This window comes from Pelodiscus sinensis, chromosome 2 (genome assembly GCF_049634645.1).
Source record: "Pelodiscus sinensis isolate JC-2024 chromosome 2, ASM4963464v1, whole genome shotgun sequence".
NCBI lineage: Eukaryota > Metazoa > Chordata > Testudines > Trionychidae > Pelodiscus > Pelodiscus sinensis.
In genome coordinates, this window is record NC_134712.1 from 246,763,415 (window position 1) to 246,780,252 (window position 16,838).

The 16,838-nt window shown below is 44.9% G+C and overlaps 1 protein-coding gene across 1 annotated transcript in view; it reads right to left on the minus strand.

The window, feature by feature from the left end:
* The window catches only part of XIRP1 (xin actin binding repeat containing 1), a 49,722-nt gene that overhangs the window by 16,879 nt on the left and 16,005 nt on the right, over positions 1–16,838 (minus strand). The window lies entirely within an intron of this gene.

Consider the following 16,838-nt stretch of genomic DNA (forward strand, 5'->3'; position numbering starts at 1 on the left):
AATCCAACGACTGCGGTGCAATAACGCTTGATTTATTTTTTACAGGTGTCTACTATATATGTATTTATGGGTCTGAATAAATAATAATACTAATCCTTTTGGTTCATTATGCAGGATTGCCAGCCCCATGCATTGTGTCAGGTCCCTAAGAACCACACAAGTGGCTGAAAATCATGATACACGGAAAATAAATTGGTTAATTTTTTATCTTCTTGATTTTGATCCTCAGCTTTCACTTCTTTAAAGGGGGAGGGATAGCTCAGTGATTTGAGCATTGGCCTGCTAAACCCAAGGTTGTAAGTTCAATCCTTGCAGGGGCTATTTGGGGCAAAAATTCATCAGGGATGGTCCTGTTGAGAAGGTAGGGGACTAGACTCAATGACCTTTCAAGGTCCCTTCCAGTTTTAGGAGATAGGCAATCTCCCATATATATATATATATTTTATAAAGCCTTTCTCTGCATCCATGCTTGCAAGAAATGCATGTTTCAAAAAGAGGTGAAAGCTGGGACTCTTTCACAATAACATGACCCCAGGAGACTGGGCTTCAGGTAAAATGGCAAGTAGCATGAGACTCGGGATAAAATTGAGACCTGGCAACACTGATTGAGACACACCATTCTAGTGTGTGTGTCTCCCCCTGTGATTATTGGTGACACTTCTTGGCAGACCATGTAGAAGTTTCAGGTAGGGCTGTCTCAAGAGGGATGTGGGGCCTGGGGCAACCTCCTCCCAGGCACAAGACCTGGGGAAACCCCTCTGCTGCAGGCCTGCTCCTTCCCTGCCCTCAGTTCACTCTTCCCTTAAGCCCTGCCCCTGCTCCACCTCTAGGGCTGCCAGATGGTTTAACCCAAAATACCTAACACCCTCTGCTCCCCCCTCCCAAAAAAAAACACCAGGGAAAAAATTCTGTTGAGAAAAAAAAGGGGGGAGACCAAAGTTGTTGAGCAAAAAGAAAAAAAAAAGACCCTGAGAGTTATTAAGCAAAAAAAAAAAAAAAAAATTAACACCCCCTCCCCTGCCCCCACCAGCATGGCCCCTTTAAGAAAGGCCTTTGTGGTTTTTTGCCAGTGGCCATCTTGTTTTCCTGCTCCGAGCCAGAAGACAGCTCCCCTGCGGAACCAGGTAACTGGAGGAAGGGGCCGGAGGGGCCTGGGGCTGGGCCCCGTTGCTGAGTGTGTGTAGAGTTGCCAGGTTTCCGGTATTTTTGCCTCCTGGCAGGGAAAAAACATCAGAAAATATCAGACATTTTATGTGTCTGGTATTTTCTGAATATTTTTACTGGACAGGAGGTGAAAATACCAGGTTGTCTGGGTCACTACCAGACACCTGGCAACTCTATCCCCCTCCGCCCTGTCCCCTTACCTCCTTCCTCAAGCAATGCAGCCTGGGCTATTAAGGATGCCTGTCGCAGCGGCAGCATGAGTTACCTCCCCCATCCCTCCTGCCACACTCACCACGTGTGCAGTGGGAGCCAGAGAGGCCTGGCAGCCTGCTGTGCCCCACGATGCCATCCTTCCGGCCTACTGTGCTTCGCTTATCCACGGGTGGCAGGAACCAGAGCACCCAGGGTGGCACGCTCTGCTTCCCACCTCCATGGGGAAGCTGAGCACAGTGAGGCCAGGAATGGGTGTCAGAGCAGCATGGCAGGGCAGAGCAGACTGCTGGGCTGCTCCAGCTCCCATTGCCCACATAATGAGTAGGGAGGAGGGAAGGTGACCCCTGCTGCTGCCACACCCGGGCCCTGTAATCCCCAGGTCCCTCCCATCCATAGGACATTTGGGGCGGCTGCCCTGATTCATCCTATGGATGGGACAGTTCTGGTGGCACATCACATGGTGCTGGCTGTTCCTCCTTGTTTCCATTTCCTTCTATAGATGCTCAGGCTTTTCAGTGCAGAAAGGAGGGCAGATGCCTGGGAAGCACCTGGAAACAATGGGGAGTGAGCCTAATTGGATCTGCCGGGGTGACTGGCACCTAAGGGGAGAAGAGGAACTAGACACAACTTGCAGCACTCTCCAAATACATCGATTTGTCTCCTTATTTATCTTCTGTGTAAGCAGTTGTGGTATTTGCCACAACAGAGCTTGAGCATGGGCGGGGGAGTGTCAACAAACTGGAGCAGGTTCAGAGGAGATCCACATGAATCATTAAAGGATTAGGAAATGTCTTACAGTGATAAACTCAAGGAGCTCAATATTTAGCCCCCCAAAGGAGAAAGTCACGGGGTGTTTTGATCAAGTAACTTATACAAGTTACAGGAGTTATTCACATGGGGAACAAATATTTAAAAAGGGCTTTTCAATTTTGCAGAGAAATAACATGATCCAGGGACCTGAAGCTAGACTAATTCAGACTGGACATATGGTGTAATTTTTTGAGAGAGAGAGAAGCTGTTGGACTAATGTACCAAGGGTCGTGGTGGATTCTCAATCACTAACCATTTTTAAACCCAGATTGGGTGGTTTTTCGGAGAGAGGTGCTCTAGGGCAGGAGTGGGGAACCTCAGGCCCAGGGGCCAGGTGTGGCCCTTGGCTTGCTTGGATCTAGTCCTGAGTCTCAGGGGTCTGCCTTAACACTGGGGAGCCTGTGGCCCCACCATGGGGCTGGAGCATACAAAATCTACTAGCCTGGGCCCTCCTAGGCTCTAGTGTGCAAGGGAAATATGGGGAGTGTCTTTCTCCTTCTCAGTTAGGGACCACTCGTGTGCAGCATCTGACAGATTTTTCTGTGGGTCAATGGCTCCTGATCCAAAAAAAGGTTCCCCACCTTTGCTGTAGGGATTGCTTTGGAAAGCTCAATGGTCTGCGATACGCAGGAGGTCAGACTTAATGATCACAGTGGTCCCTTCAGGCCTTGGAATCTATGACTCTCTGGCCAAGTCATTAAGATTCATAGATTGTAAGGCCAGAAAAGGTCATTAGGGCCATCTCAGCTGTACCACAGAGGCCAGAGAACCACTCTCAGTAATTCCTGCATCAAGTCTACAACTTCTGTGGGTTTTCATGTCCCCACTACCCTCCTTTGGCCGGTGGTGCATGTCCTCACAGAAGTGGGGATTGTGTGAGGTACTGACAGCCCAGGCTGCTAGCTCTGTAAAGAGACCTCCATTCTGAGTTGCACGCATAGCTGATTACAGGCAGTCCCCAAGTTACGCGGATCCGACTTATGTCGGATCCGCAGTTACGAACGGGGTTTTTCTCGCCCCGGAGGATGGGAGCGGCGGGACGCCCAGATGCGCCGTGGTCCCGCTGCCCGCGTCCTCTGGGGAGAGAAAAGCTACTCCGCGTCTCCCTGGTCTGCTGGAGCCTGGGGCAGAGCAGCTGGGGTGCTGCTGGGTTGGTCCAGTAGCGCCGAGGAGTGGTGCTACTGGAGCAACCCAGCAGCACCCCAGCTGCTCTGCCCCAGGCGTCCCCAAGTCAGCCCGCTGCTGAAATTGACCAGCGCTGACTACAGGAAGCCCGAGGCAGAATTGCTCTGCCCCGGGCTTCCTGGAATCAGCTGCTGATCAGTTTCAGCAGCAGCTGACTTGGGGACGCCTGGGGTTCTTAAGTTGAATCTGTATGTAAGTCGGAACTGGCGTCCAGATTCAGCCTGTTGAAACTGATCAGCAGCTGATTCCAGGAAGCCCGGGGCAGAGCAACTCTGCCTCAGGCTTCCTGTAGTCAGCCGCTGGTCAGTTTCAGCAGCGGCTGAATCTGGACGCCAGTTCTGACTTACATACAGATTCAACTTAAGAACAAACCTACAGTTCCCTATCTTGTACGTAACCCGGGGACTGCCTGTATATTAACTTATGCACTGTGCCTTTTGTGGAAGTGAGTTATTAGGCTGGTGAAGTGGAGGACTTACATCAGCGGGAGCAATGCTGTAATGTAGACACGTCACAGAGTGAGGTTAACACCACCTGCCTTACATCAACCTAACTCTGTAGTGTAGATCTGGCTTAGGTGTGCCAACAGGGTTTAGGACTGGGGGTAGTACTTAATTTTCATAACTCACTCTACCCCCTTTCCTTACAAAGAAACAGTCTCTCTGTGTTAAGCAATGTATGAAGTCTCAGAATTCTTTTAAAATGATCAATTCAAACAGAGTGATAAAAGATCTGCCCTTTCTTAAAAATAATTGAACTGATCATGAGGCATGACATATATAGGGCAGTGTTTCTTAAACTTTTTAAGAGCAAGGAACACCAAACAATTTTTTTTCAAGGAACACCAAGGATTTTTTGTTGAGGGGAAAAAAAAGGGTCAGGAGGAATGTTACTGAAGAAAAAAAAAGGGTCGGGAGAAAGTTATTGAGAAAAAAGAAAAGGTCGCCTGCCCCTTTAAGGGTGGCCATTTTGAATTCTGTTGTTGTCCGTGGCACAGCTCTGATTGCCTCGTGGCACACAGGTCTGCTGTGGAACACAGTTTAAGAAACACTGGTATAGGGTCTATAGCTAGCAGATCCAGGCTTCCCCTTTACAAGTTAACATTAGGGAGCCACATAAATATGCTATATCCTGAAGCCAGAGATGTGCTGTCTGCATTAGTTACCCGAGATTTGTATTTTGGGGGTACTTCATAGCATTGCTTTATTATGTGTATGCCCGTAGTGCCTATGAACCCCAGGAATGGACTGTGCTAGGTGTCCCACAAATAGAACAAAATGATGGTTCTTCTCCCAAGATTATGGAGATAACATCTAACTTGGATTTATAGTACATTAAATCATTTGCATAGCAAAAATGAATGATCCCACTTGGCCAAATTCTTATCCTCCAGCACTTAGATCAGCTGACTGAAAAACCAAAGGGCTGCTCTGTGGAGGAGGGATGAAGTTAGATATGAGGCTGCCTTTCTTTTTCTTGTACAGAGCTTGGTATTTGCAGACCTGCTCTTTGCTTATCACCTTCCTGAAAAGTACATGCTTTAGAGAGAGGGAGTTAAAAACAGCCGCATGAGCTGTGTGCTCTGAAAGCACGGAAAGTATGTGAGGACCCACAGCTTTGCAGGATAACATGCACAGAAGCCACTCACTAAATTGCTAATTATAGAGAATAGCTCACATAGCTGAGGGACAAGGATTCATTCCATTAACCAGAAAGCCAGGCTGTATCACTGTTGGCAATTACAGCTCCAATAGACTGAATGGGACTCAATTTTCTACCTTTGCTAGATGAAGGTCCAGGCTGACTCCATATTTGATTTATGACCGCCATCCCACTGGCAGTGAGCAGCCACTGACGTAAATAAAACGAGAACCAGGTGTGGTCCCAGGGCGTCTAGGGAATTTAAACCCAATCCTCTGATCATTCCAGGCATTCTCACTAGCTAGCTCATAATGAATGGGCTTCTGTGACAGCTGGCACCGACGATTTCACTGGGAATTTTCCCGGAGTAAAGCAGGTAGGATCTAGCCCAAGGCACTGGTTTGGTTACCATTGAAGACCATGTCAAAAAGCCCAGTGGCTCCAGTGGGGCTGGAATTTGTTAGTGTATTTGCTAATTGAATCTGGGAAGCTGCCACAGTTTCAGTAGCTCAGCAAAGCACCTCTTGAGTAGTCCACTAGGTTTCCTGCTAGACGTAATCTTGGGCCAGCTAGCAGCCACAGCTCAGCAGAGGCACAGCAGCCGCTCACTAAATTGCTAATGACAGAGAATGGCCTGCATGGCTGCGGGACAAGGATTCATTCTGATAGCCAGAAAGCCAGGCTGTATCACTGTTAGCAATTACCAAACGGCATATCACATGGTATATAATTACTTGACATTCAGACAAACTGTAAACAGGATACGACTGTAAGGGGTCCATCTCTGACTAAAACACCAGTAACAAGCCCCTACTGGTCACAGACACTGCCCTGCAAACTCCTATGTTGGGTTAAAATGGTTGAGAGCCTCATTAGCAATGTCTTGTCCGGGTCATGAAGTGCTGCCAGCCAGAGGTGAGAGGCACTGGGTCTCCAGTGGCCCCAAAGTGGAATAGTACAAGGTGATGCAGGATTGTGGAGTATCAGCAAAGTCTACCAGTGATTAAATTGCACAGTGCCTGTCTGCGCTATGCCCCGTTCTAGCTATGGCCATTAGTCTACCACTTTTACAGTAATTTAATTCATCTTTACCTTCACACACACACACACACACACACACACACACACACACACACACACAGTTAGAAACTCAATTGTGCAAATTAGTAGAGATGTTTGTGTTAACAGAGCAATCCTGATTTACAGCTGCCAATTCTCTGCTTCATAAAATTCAAAAGAGACAACCAAATTCATCCACTGAAATCAGTTAAATTATACCAGCCTACAGTTTGCCCTGTTGTATATTGCTGTTGGCAAACCTGTGTTTGAAGATAATTTTAGTGTGACACTCAGTCTCTAAAGGTAGACTCGGTCCTCCAGTGTTACAAGCACTCTACAAAGCTGCATAATACAGAACCAGAGAAAGCAATACTTTTCCTTGTTTGGGAAATTATTCATTATAGTCACTCACAATAATTGATCAGAGGGATAGCTGTGTTAGTCTGTAACTTTAAAAACAACAGTGAAATGGGTTTTGCTCATAATACTGTATATATGTTTGGTAGTCCCTAATGCTGTGTCTACACAGCAAAGTTATTTCGGAATAATGGACGTTATTCTGAAATAACTATGTGAGCATCTACACAGCAATTCCATTATTTTAAAATAATTTCAAAATAACAGACGGCTTATTCCAACTTCTGTAAACCTCATTCTACTAAGAATAATGCCTATTCCGAACTAGCTATTTTGAAATAAGGCGTGTGTAGATGTTCCACTGCTGCTATTTCGAAATAGCCCCTCACCAGGGCCATTCTAAGTTATTCTTCCTGGGGCTCTAAATCAAGATAGCACGTCTACATTAGGGAAGCCTGCCTCCGACTAATTTTGAAGCTTCCCTGCAGTGTAGATGTGCTATTTTGAAATAAGATATTTTGGAATAACTATTCCGGAATAGCTTATTCCAAAATAACTGTGCAGCATAGGTGTAGTCTTAGATGCCACAGGCCTGCTTGTTGTTTATTAACTGGTCAGTCATAGACTTCATAAGGGGTAGCGTGATCATTTCTAAATCATAAGCATAAACAAGCAGTTAACCACTTGACACTGTAGCTAAAACCATCCGAGCACAATGCCTTCTATTGAAGGACACACTACAGGAGGAAGAAAGCACCAGAACTATGTAGGAAAAAAGTAATGATGATGCAAACAATCTTTCTTCCTTCCTTCCTCCCTCCCTCCTACATACTTATTATGTTAGACCCTACAGCTAGAATCCCAGTAAAGGAAAACAACATTCTTTTGCCACAGAAAAAATCCTGTCTTTAATTAAGCCAGCAACCCTGGTTGGTATCTCATTTTACTTAAACCATTATGTGCTGCAGGGAAACAATGCCACCCACCTGTTAGTAGCCATCATTCTTGCTAGGATTTTTCATAGACCGGCTAGCACCACCATCCCCAGTGAATTACCGAGTGACTGAATCACCTATTAAAAAAGGAAGCTGCAAGCTCAGCACCTAGTCTAGCGGGGACGGTTGGCCATCAGCATGTCATCAGCTTTGCTCCTGAAATCATCTGCACTGAACACACACAGCTGCTAAGCAAAAGCCCTTTGTGCCGCCACATGAAACCACTTTGGCCACTCCAATAGCGATGCCTCTGTATTTCCCTGCCTGTTATTGAACAATGAGCTGGTGTAATGGGACTTTAGCTCTGCTCCGTGGACTGGAGTGGAGGTGCTGCAGCTAATGCTTTTGCCATTTGTTTTTACAATTCAAAGAACCATCCAGCGAAGTGAGTGTCGAAACCAAACCTTAGAAGGGCTCTCACATCCATGCAAACCAGCAATGCCAGGCAAGATAGCTTCTTCTTCTTGCTTGGAAGAAAGTGTGATTGATTATAGCTACCGTTGACCTTGCCTTGCTTGGTGTTTCCCCAGCCATGGGGAAATAGGTGGCTACTCCTTCCAGTAGACTTTTCTGAGCCGGGCTTTTGCCAGTCACTAGAGTACCATGAGTCACTAGTGGCTGTGTACTGTGCCTCATGAAACTTGAATTGATTATGAAGAGCAGCCTGCCATTTCACAGGCCTGTGGAAGTCAGAACTGGCAAAGAGCTATCTGTCCACAGGCTTGATTTCCACCGCATGTTTTCTACCCGTTGCCCACTCTGTTTGTAAATACCCTGAGCGACGGAGTAACTTAACCTCCGCGGGTGCAGCAGGGTAGTGAGTGCGAGTGATGCAAGTGGTTGTATGTTCTTTGACATATCCCAAGCCAGCAGGTTTTGTTACCAAGAATCTCTAGAATCCCAGCTGTTCTTTGAGGTATGGGAAGGGCTCTGACTCACCCAGCTATGGTGTCTGCAGGGAGTTGCACTGAGTGAAGGAGCAGCTTCACACTCCTGAGTGGGTATTTGTGTGGCAGGCTGGTGGGATGTTCTGCAGCATATTTTATCACGGCCCCTGCTCATTCTCCATGGGTTGCCCCTGGTCACCCACCCTGGACTGGCCCTGTGCACTAGTAAAACCTGGGCAACACACCATCAGCCTCTATGAGATGGTGTTGGCGCTGATTGGTGACACCGGCCCTCCGAGTTCGTGCATCACAACCGCAGTTTGCCCTCCCTCTGATTTTGATGGATCATGTCTCTGTTGCTAGCATTTAAAGTTAGTTGTGCTGAATCACTCCTCCTCTCCCCTCCCTCCATCCTCAGTCCTCTAACAAAAGACCTGCTAAATACACGCGCCACTCATGTGCTAGTCTGGTGGAATTCTCATAGCTGGATAAGCACTAATAATAGCTGGAGCAGAAGCCAGTGTGGCAGCTTAATCTAGGAGACTAGGCCCTCATTGGCCCTGTTAAATCAATGGTAACAAATTCAAATCTCTTCCTCCATTCTGTGCTCTGGCAGCCCATTGTGAGCCTGTCAGTTCCTTGATCCCATCAGTTTCTGCAAAGGCCAATAGGACTTGTTCCGAGTCCACATTCCTCATGGAATGATCCAGCTTTGTTGCCTGACAGCTGTGGCAGGAGCCCTTTTGTCACAGGGCTGAATACAAAGGACGTGGAAAGCAGACGGGGGAGGGGAAGCTCAGAGTACTGACCAGGCAGTCTGAATCGCTCTCCCTGTTGGAGGATGGAGAGTCCCAGCAGCTGGGCTGAAAGGGGAAGTGATCTTGGAGATACTCTGCCCTGGAACTAATGGATAATGCGGTAGACGAGACCTTCCATTAGCATAAAAGGTCGACTCTCTGTAGACAGAGGGTGTGTGCGTATGTGTTTCAGTGGTAGGAATGGCAGTTTTTGTTCAGGCAGTTCAGCAGAGGATAACAGTGCATTTCAGCTACTCCTGACCTGGCTGCCCAACAGCAACCTTGCTGTTGAGTGTTTGGGACACAGAAAAATCATTCAAAGGCCATGTGCTGGTTTTGCCAAGGTGAAAAGAAAGGGCAGGATTTGGAGAAGGCGGGAAATAGAGGCTCAAAGTGAGGCTGTTGGCAGGAAAGAGCTGGGAACACTGACATGCAGAGACTTCCTGTTTATTCTCTCCCTTGCTCCATGACTTTGGGATCAGGTTTTTACTGGTTTGCAAACCACCTGCTTTCCCTCCAGCTGCCGTTTTTGCAAAGTCCAGTTGGGACCTGAAATTCAAGCTGGGCTCTTTCTAGGGATGGGCCAGCCTCATGGGAAAGTTCATTATTGCCAACCACTAACAGTCAAACATGATGAGCTCATTTCTCCCCTCCCCCCCACATTGGCTTAAAGATCATGTGTTTTTTGAAGAAAAAAATGCCTCTGGAGGTTTTTTTCCTTTCTAGTTTTTGACCCTTTAACGTGCACCTGCGCCCCATTTCCCATGAGGATTAGAAATGGACATTTAAAAATAAATGAAAGCTAAGATTCTTTCATAGTCACATGACTAGCAACTGGGGCTTTAAGGAAAACACTAAATTATCAAAGACCCACAATAAAAGAGCTAATAACACCGTTTTCAGACTCTTTAGGGTAAAGACTATAGTTTATAATGCGTGTGCACAGCAACTAACCCAATGAGTCTCTGATTTCACTTCTGGGCCTCTAGGCTCTGTCATAGCTACAAATACATCATAAGAACACAATCTGTACAAAAATACCATATAAATCAGCTTTCATTTTAATGCTTGGATTTAAACATCCTCTTGCAGTGATTTCAACTCCCATGTGGCATGGTAACCTTGTGCGAATGCCTTAGAATGATATAGTAGCATTGTGCTAAAGATATGTCAGCTGGAAAGAGAAACTGACTATAATCAGAAGAGTGACATACAAAACGAGTAAATAGAGAGCCGCTCTGGTGAAAGAGAAATTCTTTCAGCATTATTAATCTGAGGAGTGCTGAGCAAAACAAGTTAGGTGATGATTTTCATGAGTGACTAATTTGGGTGCGCAGCCTGAGTCACCTTTAATGGGCCTGCCTTTCAGAAGTCCCCCTCCTTAGCCACTGAACAGCAGGCCCCCTTTTACAAAGTGACAAGAGGGTACCTTAGAACTCAGGCAACCAAGTCATTAGTCACTGCTGAAAAATCCCAACCCTATAACTCGAATCTGACAGTTCTTTGCAAGTGGCACACCACAATTTCATGCTCTCATGCAATTTAAAGAGGTCCAGAGGTGACTAGAACATAAGAACATAAGACTCAGTGAAACACAGCCCTGGACTAACTCTAGAGTCACTTTGAAGCACTCTGATGTTATTTTCGGCCTTTGTAAAAATTCAAGCTCGATGGAATGGAGAGATGCTATTCCCGGCGCAAAAAAATGCAAAGACGCTTCCTCAAGTAACAGCTGCTAGGGGTGTTGCTGACAGGAGGATTGCTGGCAAGGCCGCAAGTGGTTAGAAAGAGCCATCCTTAGGGAGGGGTTTAAAGCTCACCCATGCAAGTCTTCCTGGCATTCTGAATTTTAATAGATTAAATGGACGAAGCTATGGCTGTAGAGTTTTACCAATGGGGTCACAATTTGGAGTCAGCTTCCACGATAAAGGGTTGAAACAAATGGCTAGCAGATATTTTAATCAATGTTTAATAAATTATTATAGAATCCATCAGGTCAATAGGTGGCTTGTAATCATCTAGAACACTTCGGATGTGCTTAAAGCTGCCAATCAGATGAGCTACTCTTATATATAACATGCTTGTAAAATATATTAATAATTTCTTAACCCTTTATGGAGTATGTATAAATTGAGCTTTAATCTAAAGTGTGATCACAAATGTATCCCTTATTCGAGGCATAAGGATCTTTTGGCCAAAAAGGGGTTTTTGCGCAAAAAGGAAATGTCCAAACTGCTTATTTTTGTGCAAAAATCTCTTGTGCAAAAACGGACCGGAAGAGATTATGCAAATGAAGCATAAAAAAATGCTAATCCATGCTTCATTTGCTTTGCCTCTTCCGGCAAAAGCCGTAGTATAGACAAAGCCTGAGAGTCAGTTCCCATCACAAAGAGCTTACAATCTTAATACCAAAACCGACAAAGGAATGTTATTTCTGGGTTATAAAAAAGCAACAGGGCAATTAAGGCCATCTCTACACTACAGGCAGGATCAAACCTTCCACAGTCAATCTTCTGGAATTCGAATTAGCGCGTCTAGTGAAGACACGCTAATTTGAACTGAGATGGCACTCCTATCGGTGCCGGTAGTCCTGCTCCTATGAGGAATAAAGGAAGTTGAGGGGAGAGTGTGCTTCTGTCAACCTCCCATAGAGTGGCTGGTGCCAAAATTCAATTTAAGATACTTCAACTCTGACAACGCAATTAGGAGTTAATTTGAACTTATCCTCTAGTGTAGACCTAGCCTAAGTGTCTTTTCCAAGGTCCCATGGAAAGCCCCTGACACAATTAGAAATGACCCCAGCTCACCTAAGCCCCAATCCAGTGCTTAACCACAGAACCCATCCTTACTTATTTTTTCTTTATTTAGCTTTATTTAGATGGGACTGGTTTGATCGCTTATTCTCTTACTCACCTTGTAGGCTACTTTTGGTCTCCTTGCTATGAGCTTAAGTTGATCATGTTGAGCAGAGAGTTGATTTCTAAAGGTTTTTCCACCTGGTGGCCAAGCTGCAGCCGACAGACTCATAGCAATAGCTTTGCTTCTGACAACATCGCTGGGAACAGTCATACGGAGCTGGCCATTGGTTTCCCATCTTAGTGGGAAGAAGGATCACTTTAGGGCTAGGAATGCCATGCCTTTTAAGGCTGGTCCTTTCTAATCCCCATGAAGTGACATCCTGAGAATGTCAGGCCAGACCAGAGTGCTGGATATGTTTTCTTTTGCTGCATGTATTTTATGTTTCTGGAATGTAGAAGGAATCCCAGAACGCAAAGGCAAATAAAAAGGGGTCTGATTGGATAAATTGAAGCATTGTTTGCAATGACCTTACTGGTTAGCCGAGTGGATAGTTTTGCCCTGCTATTGCATGCATGTCACCAATTAAGGGTTTATCTACACTGCAGGGCTTACCTGGAAATAAGCTATGCAAATTGGGCTACATCAATTGTGTATCTTATTTCGAAATAGCTTATTTCGAAATAGGGAATGTCTACACAGCACTTATTTTGAAATAGAGCGCTCTTCCTCCGACTTCCCCTATTCCTCTTACAATGAGGGTTACAGGAGTCAGAATACGAAGTCCTCCAGCTTGACAGTGTTTTGACACTGTTTCAAAATAACTGTCTGCTGTGTAGACGCTGACTAAGTTATTTTGGAATAGCGCTAGTTATTTCAAAATAGTGTTGCAGTGTAGACGTACCCTAAGTTATAAGTAATTGTGTCACATCTTTCCCATATTATCTATTCATTTAGCAGTTGTTAAGTATCACACGGGCCCATGAAACAACTGACTAGTCTTAGTTAATAATGGGCAAGAGATCCTACTTCTGCTCTGGAAAAACTAACCTGATTTGAAAAAAAATCCAAACAGTATCTGCAAAAAAGCAAGCAAAGCCCTTGTATTCCACAAACATTTCCCCCTCTTCCCAAGAGATGCAAACTGTTGACTAGGATCAGGGCAGGGGGAGGGGGAGAGGCCTGCCTATAAAAGAGCAGAAGAGAGAAATCCTACTTTTTCATGTCTGTCTTCTGGAATAGAACAGCAAAAGGCAGATATTTTGATCTGGACCTGAATTGTTATTACTTGTTATTTATTTATACTACAGTAGCACCACAAGGCTACTCATTATTGGGTCATCATTGTGCTAGCTGCTGTACAGGGGCATGGCCCCTGCCCCAGAGAGCTTACAATCAAACATGAAGAGGATTTTGCCTTTGACCCAAGGCATCATGAATTAGCCAATTCCTCACAGTAGTTGTAGTTAGGGACTCTTGCACGGAGATCTGAAAGTGCATACACAGACCTGTTGCTACCTATACAAACATGTACAGCTTCCAGCTTTCCTTTTGAAAAGCCAGCTGCTCCCAATGCAGTTTTGAGAGCTCCTGCCTGCAAAAGAGAAAAATTCTTCCCAGAAACCTGTTCCTTGATGGAATAAAGCAGATCTGAACTGTGACTGGCAGTAAGATTTCTAGAGACCAGGAAGTGGGGAGAGGTAGTAAGCTTGAGGGACATGGTCTCACCAATGAATGAACTACTGGTCAGTAGTTGACACTATGGAATTTTTTGTGAGACATTCGTCTACAAGAGGATGAACGAAAGGACAAAATCAGTAAAGTGAAATGAAAGTGAAATGTTTGCCAGAAATCTCCTATGGTTATTGCAGAGTGCTTAATGCTAATAAACTTTTGCTATTTTCCAGACCTCTCTGTGCCTCTAAGTCTTGGGCTGAACCTAGATGTGGTGTAGTATTGGTGTAGCTATGTGGGTTAGTGGTATGATGTGTTACTGATTCCATTTGCACCATTACAACCCCAAGAGTGGACATGTTAGGGTGCGTCTACACAGCACCCTAAACTCAAAATAAGATACGCAATTTGCGCTATGCAAATCGTGTATCTTATTTTGCATCTATTTCAAAATAGCTTATTTTGAAATTTGGTATGTCTACACAGTGCCAAATTTCGAAATGACATGCTGTTTTGAGACATCCCTTAACCCTCATGGAACGAGGGTTCCCAGGATGCTGAAATAGCACGCCCATTATTTTTTAAAAGTATTTTGAAATAACGGGTGGCTTGTGTAGATGCGGGATAGCTATTTCGGGATGCCAGAGGCATCCCAAAATAGCTGTGCAGTGTAGATGTACCGTTCTACTGGTATAATAGTGCCTAATACTGGTATAGCTTATTCCCTGTCCCACACAGAAGTAAGCTGTACTATATCAATCACTTTTAGATTGATAAACCTGTGCTCACAATAGGGGCAGTTCTATGTTAGTTACCCTGGGAAAATTACAGGGGTACAACTTTTGTGAGCAGATGAGCCCTCAGCTTTTCAGGAATATGCTCAGGGGATCATCTTGAGCTTCATTTGTTTCCTTACTTTAGAAATAATGAATAGTTCAAGACATAGTATCATTTCCCACCCACAGCCTGGGGTTTCTTTTCCTCCCCCTTAGTTAAGACTATGTTTCCCTTCTGCAGGTAACTGTTATAGCAGATGGAATGAAGTTTGTAGAGCTATGCTATTTCAAACCAATTGAGAGCCTGGAGCAAAGAGAGTAACAGATTTGCCCACGGTCATGCAGTTAGTCAGTGGCAAAATCAAGATTAACACATTGGTGTCCTGTCTTTCTGTGCCCTGCTCCACCCATAAACAACATATGCACCTTAGAGCTGCACTTCTGGTTCCTGTTAAACAATTGAGCAAAGAGCTGCAGCAATGCAGGAGACAGGTTGATGCTACAAAGAACCCGGCCTATCTATAGGCTTTTCCGAAGGTGTTTACTGGGCTCGGCAAGTGAAGAGAGCATTTCCAAAGGCTTTCCTCATTGTTTGACATGTGGCGATAAAGAGGGGCAATGAAAGTCTCTCCTTGGAGAAATCTGTGCTCTACTTGTTCCTGAAAGGGGTAAATTGAAGTGGGACCGCTTCTATCCTGATCAGTCTCCAAATGTAGATGGAAATGAGTAAATCACATGCAGTGCTAGCTTTTACAATATCTATCTATCTATCTATCTATCTATCTATCTATCTATCTATCTATCTATCTATCTATCTATCTATCTATCTATCTATCACCATCTGACTAGCTGATCCACAGAATGCATGGATTCAACACCTGACCTGACTGCTACAATGAGCCAACCCCATAGGAGAAATTGATCATGAAAGTAACTGAAGCTGAGAAACTCGCCCAGTGAATTTAAAATGGCTGCACCAAAGCTAGACATGGTGACAACCTTGGCTGCGTTGTTATGGGGTGGGTTGGAATGGGTTTGTCACCATGTTAAAGGCCATAGCTTCATTTCAAGACTCAAATCCGCATTTTGCTGCACTACAAAAAACACAACGCATGGTGCAGAGGCACTCCCTAGGAAGAGACTCCAGAGCTCTGGATTTATGAGGTTTCAGGCTGACAAAATCCATTGCTTTCCGGTGGCAGCAAAGCCACTTGGAAGTTCATACTGTGACTTCAGAACATTGGACCCGTTACAATAGTACATGCAAATCTTCACTAGACTCACAGAGCAAAAGATTACTTACAGAGCGTTCCTGCCAGCCCAGCTAGCGTGTCTCTTACGTAGAAAGTCCAGCAGAATTCGGTTATTTTTCAAAGTCACAACCAAGCAGCCCCGAGTGTATCCTGTGAAGAAGCCCTGCTTCAGTCTGTGTCTCTTGAGCCTGTTCTCTGCCTCTGACTGGTCTCTGACAGCTGATTTTATCACAGTGCGCTGGGCTAAGTTGAGAGGATGAGCCAAAGGGTTTATTTTTAGGGAATATGGAAGTCGCTATCCCATCAGGCTGAATCAATCAAGAGTTCCTGTAGCTATGGCTGGGGGGAGGTGAGACTTGAGTTGTTGCTGGCACTAGCAGCTTGCCATGCTGATGGGATTATTCATTCAGCACCACCCCACTGTAATTCAGTAAAGGGACATATAAGCTTCCAAATATTGTGCATTGAAGAAGAGGCACTTTCCTGAGTCATTCTCATGGGTCCTTGGGCCACGGCATTGGCACCTTGCGGCTGTCATGAGATTTTTACTATGTTAAAAGCTGGGAAAGGCAACAGGTATTAGTTAATACAAGTTGGTTCATAATGAGCTTTTTCAGTGGCCGTGTATTTTTTTCTAGAACTGTTTGGTTGGAAAAGAGAACAGCACAATAGGATCAGAGGATCATAAAATAAGGAATGATACAAAGAAGGCCAGTGGGTCTGTGTGTCACATTACATAATATCATGTGATAATGAGATAAAAGGATTTTTTTAACCAGTGTATTTCACAGTTTTTGCTTTAAAATTTTCCTTGCTTCTTAGACTTTGGAGGAGGGTGGTCTGTATAAACAGCAATAGCATCAAACATTATCCTAGCTAGAGTACAATCAAGAAGAGTGGACAGACCTTAGAACACAAACTTTTCACTCACTGAGGACAGCAAGGAATTTCCCCCTCTTAGTACAAAGCTGCACGTATGTGCTCTGTGCAGGTTTCATGCTTTTTATTCTCAGTCCACTTTAAAATTATGCCTGCCAGACAAATTCAGAGGTGATGTGTAAGTTAGATTTTGCACTACCTTAGATACTTTACATTCACATTCCTTTTGGGTCTAATTTCATCCATTCTGCTGATGTTCTAGAGGCATCTAAGTTGGTCTAATTTACCCACTGAGGAATTTCAAGAATCATAGATGATTCCCCAGACTTCTTTTGTTTTGGAAGAGACCTAA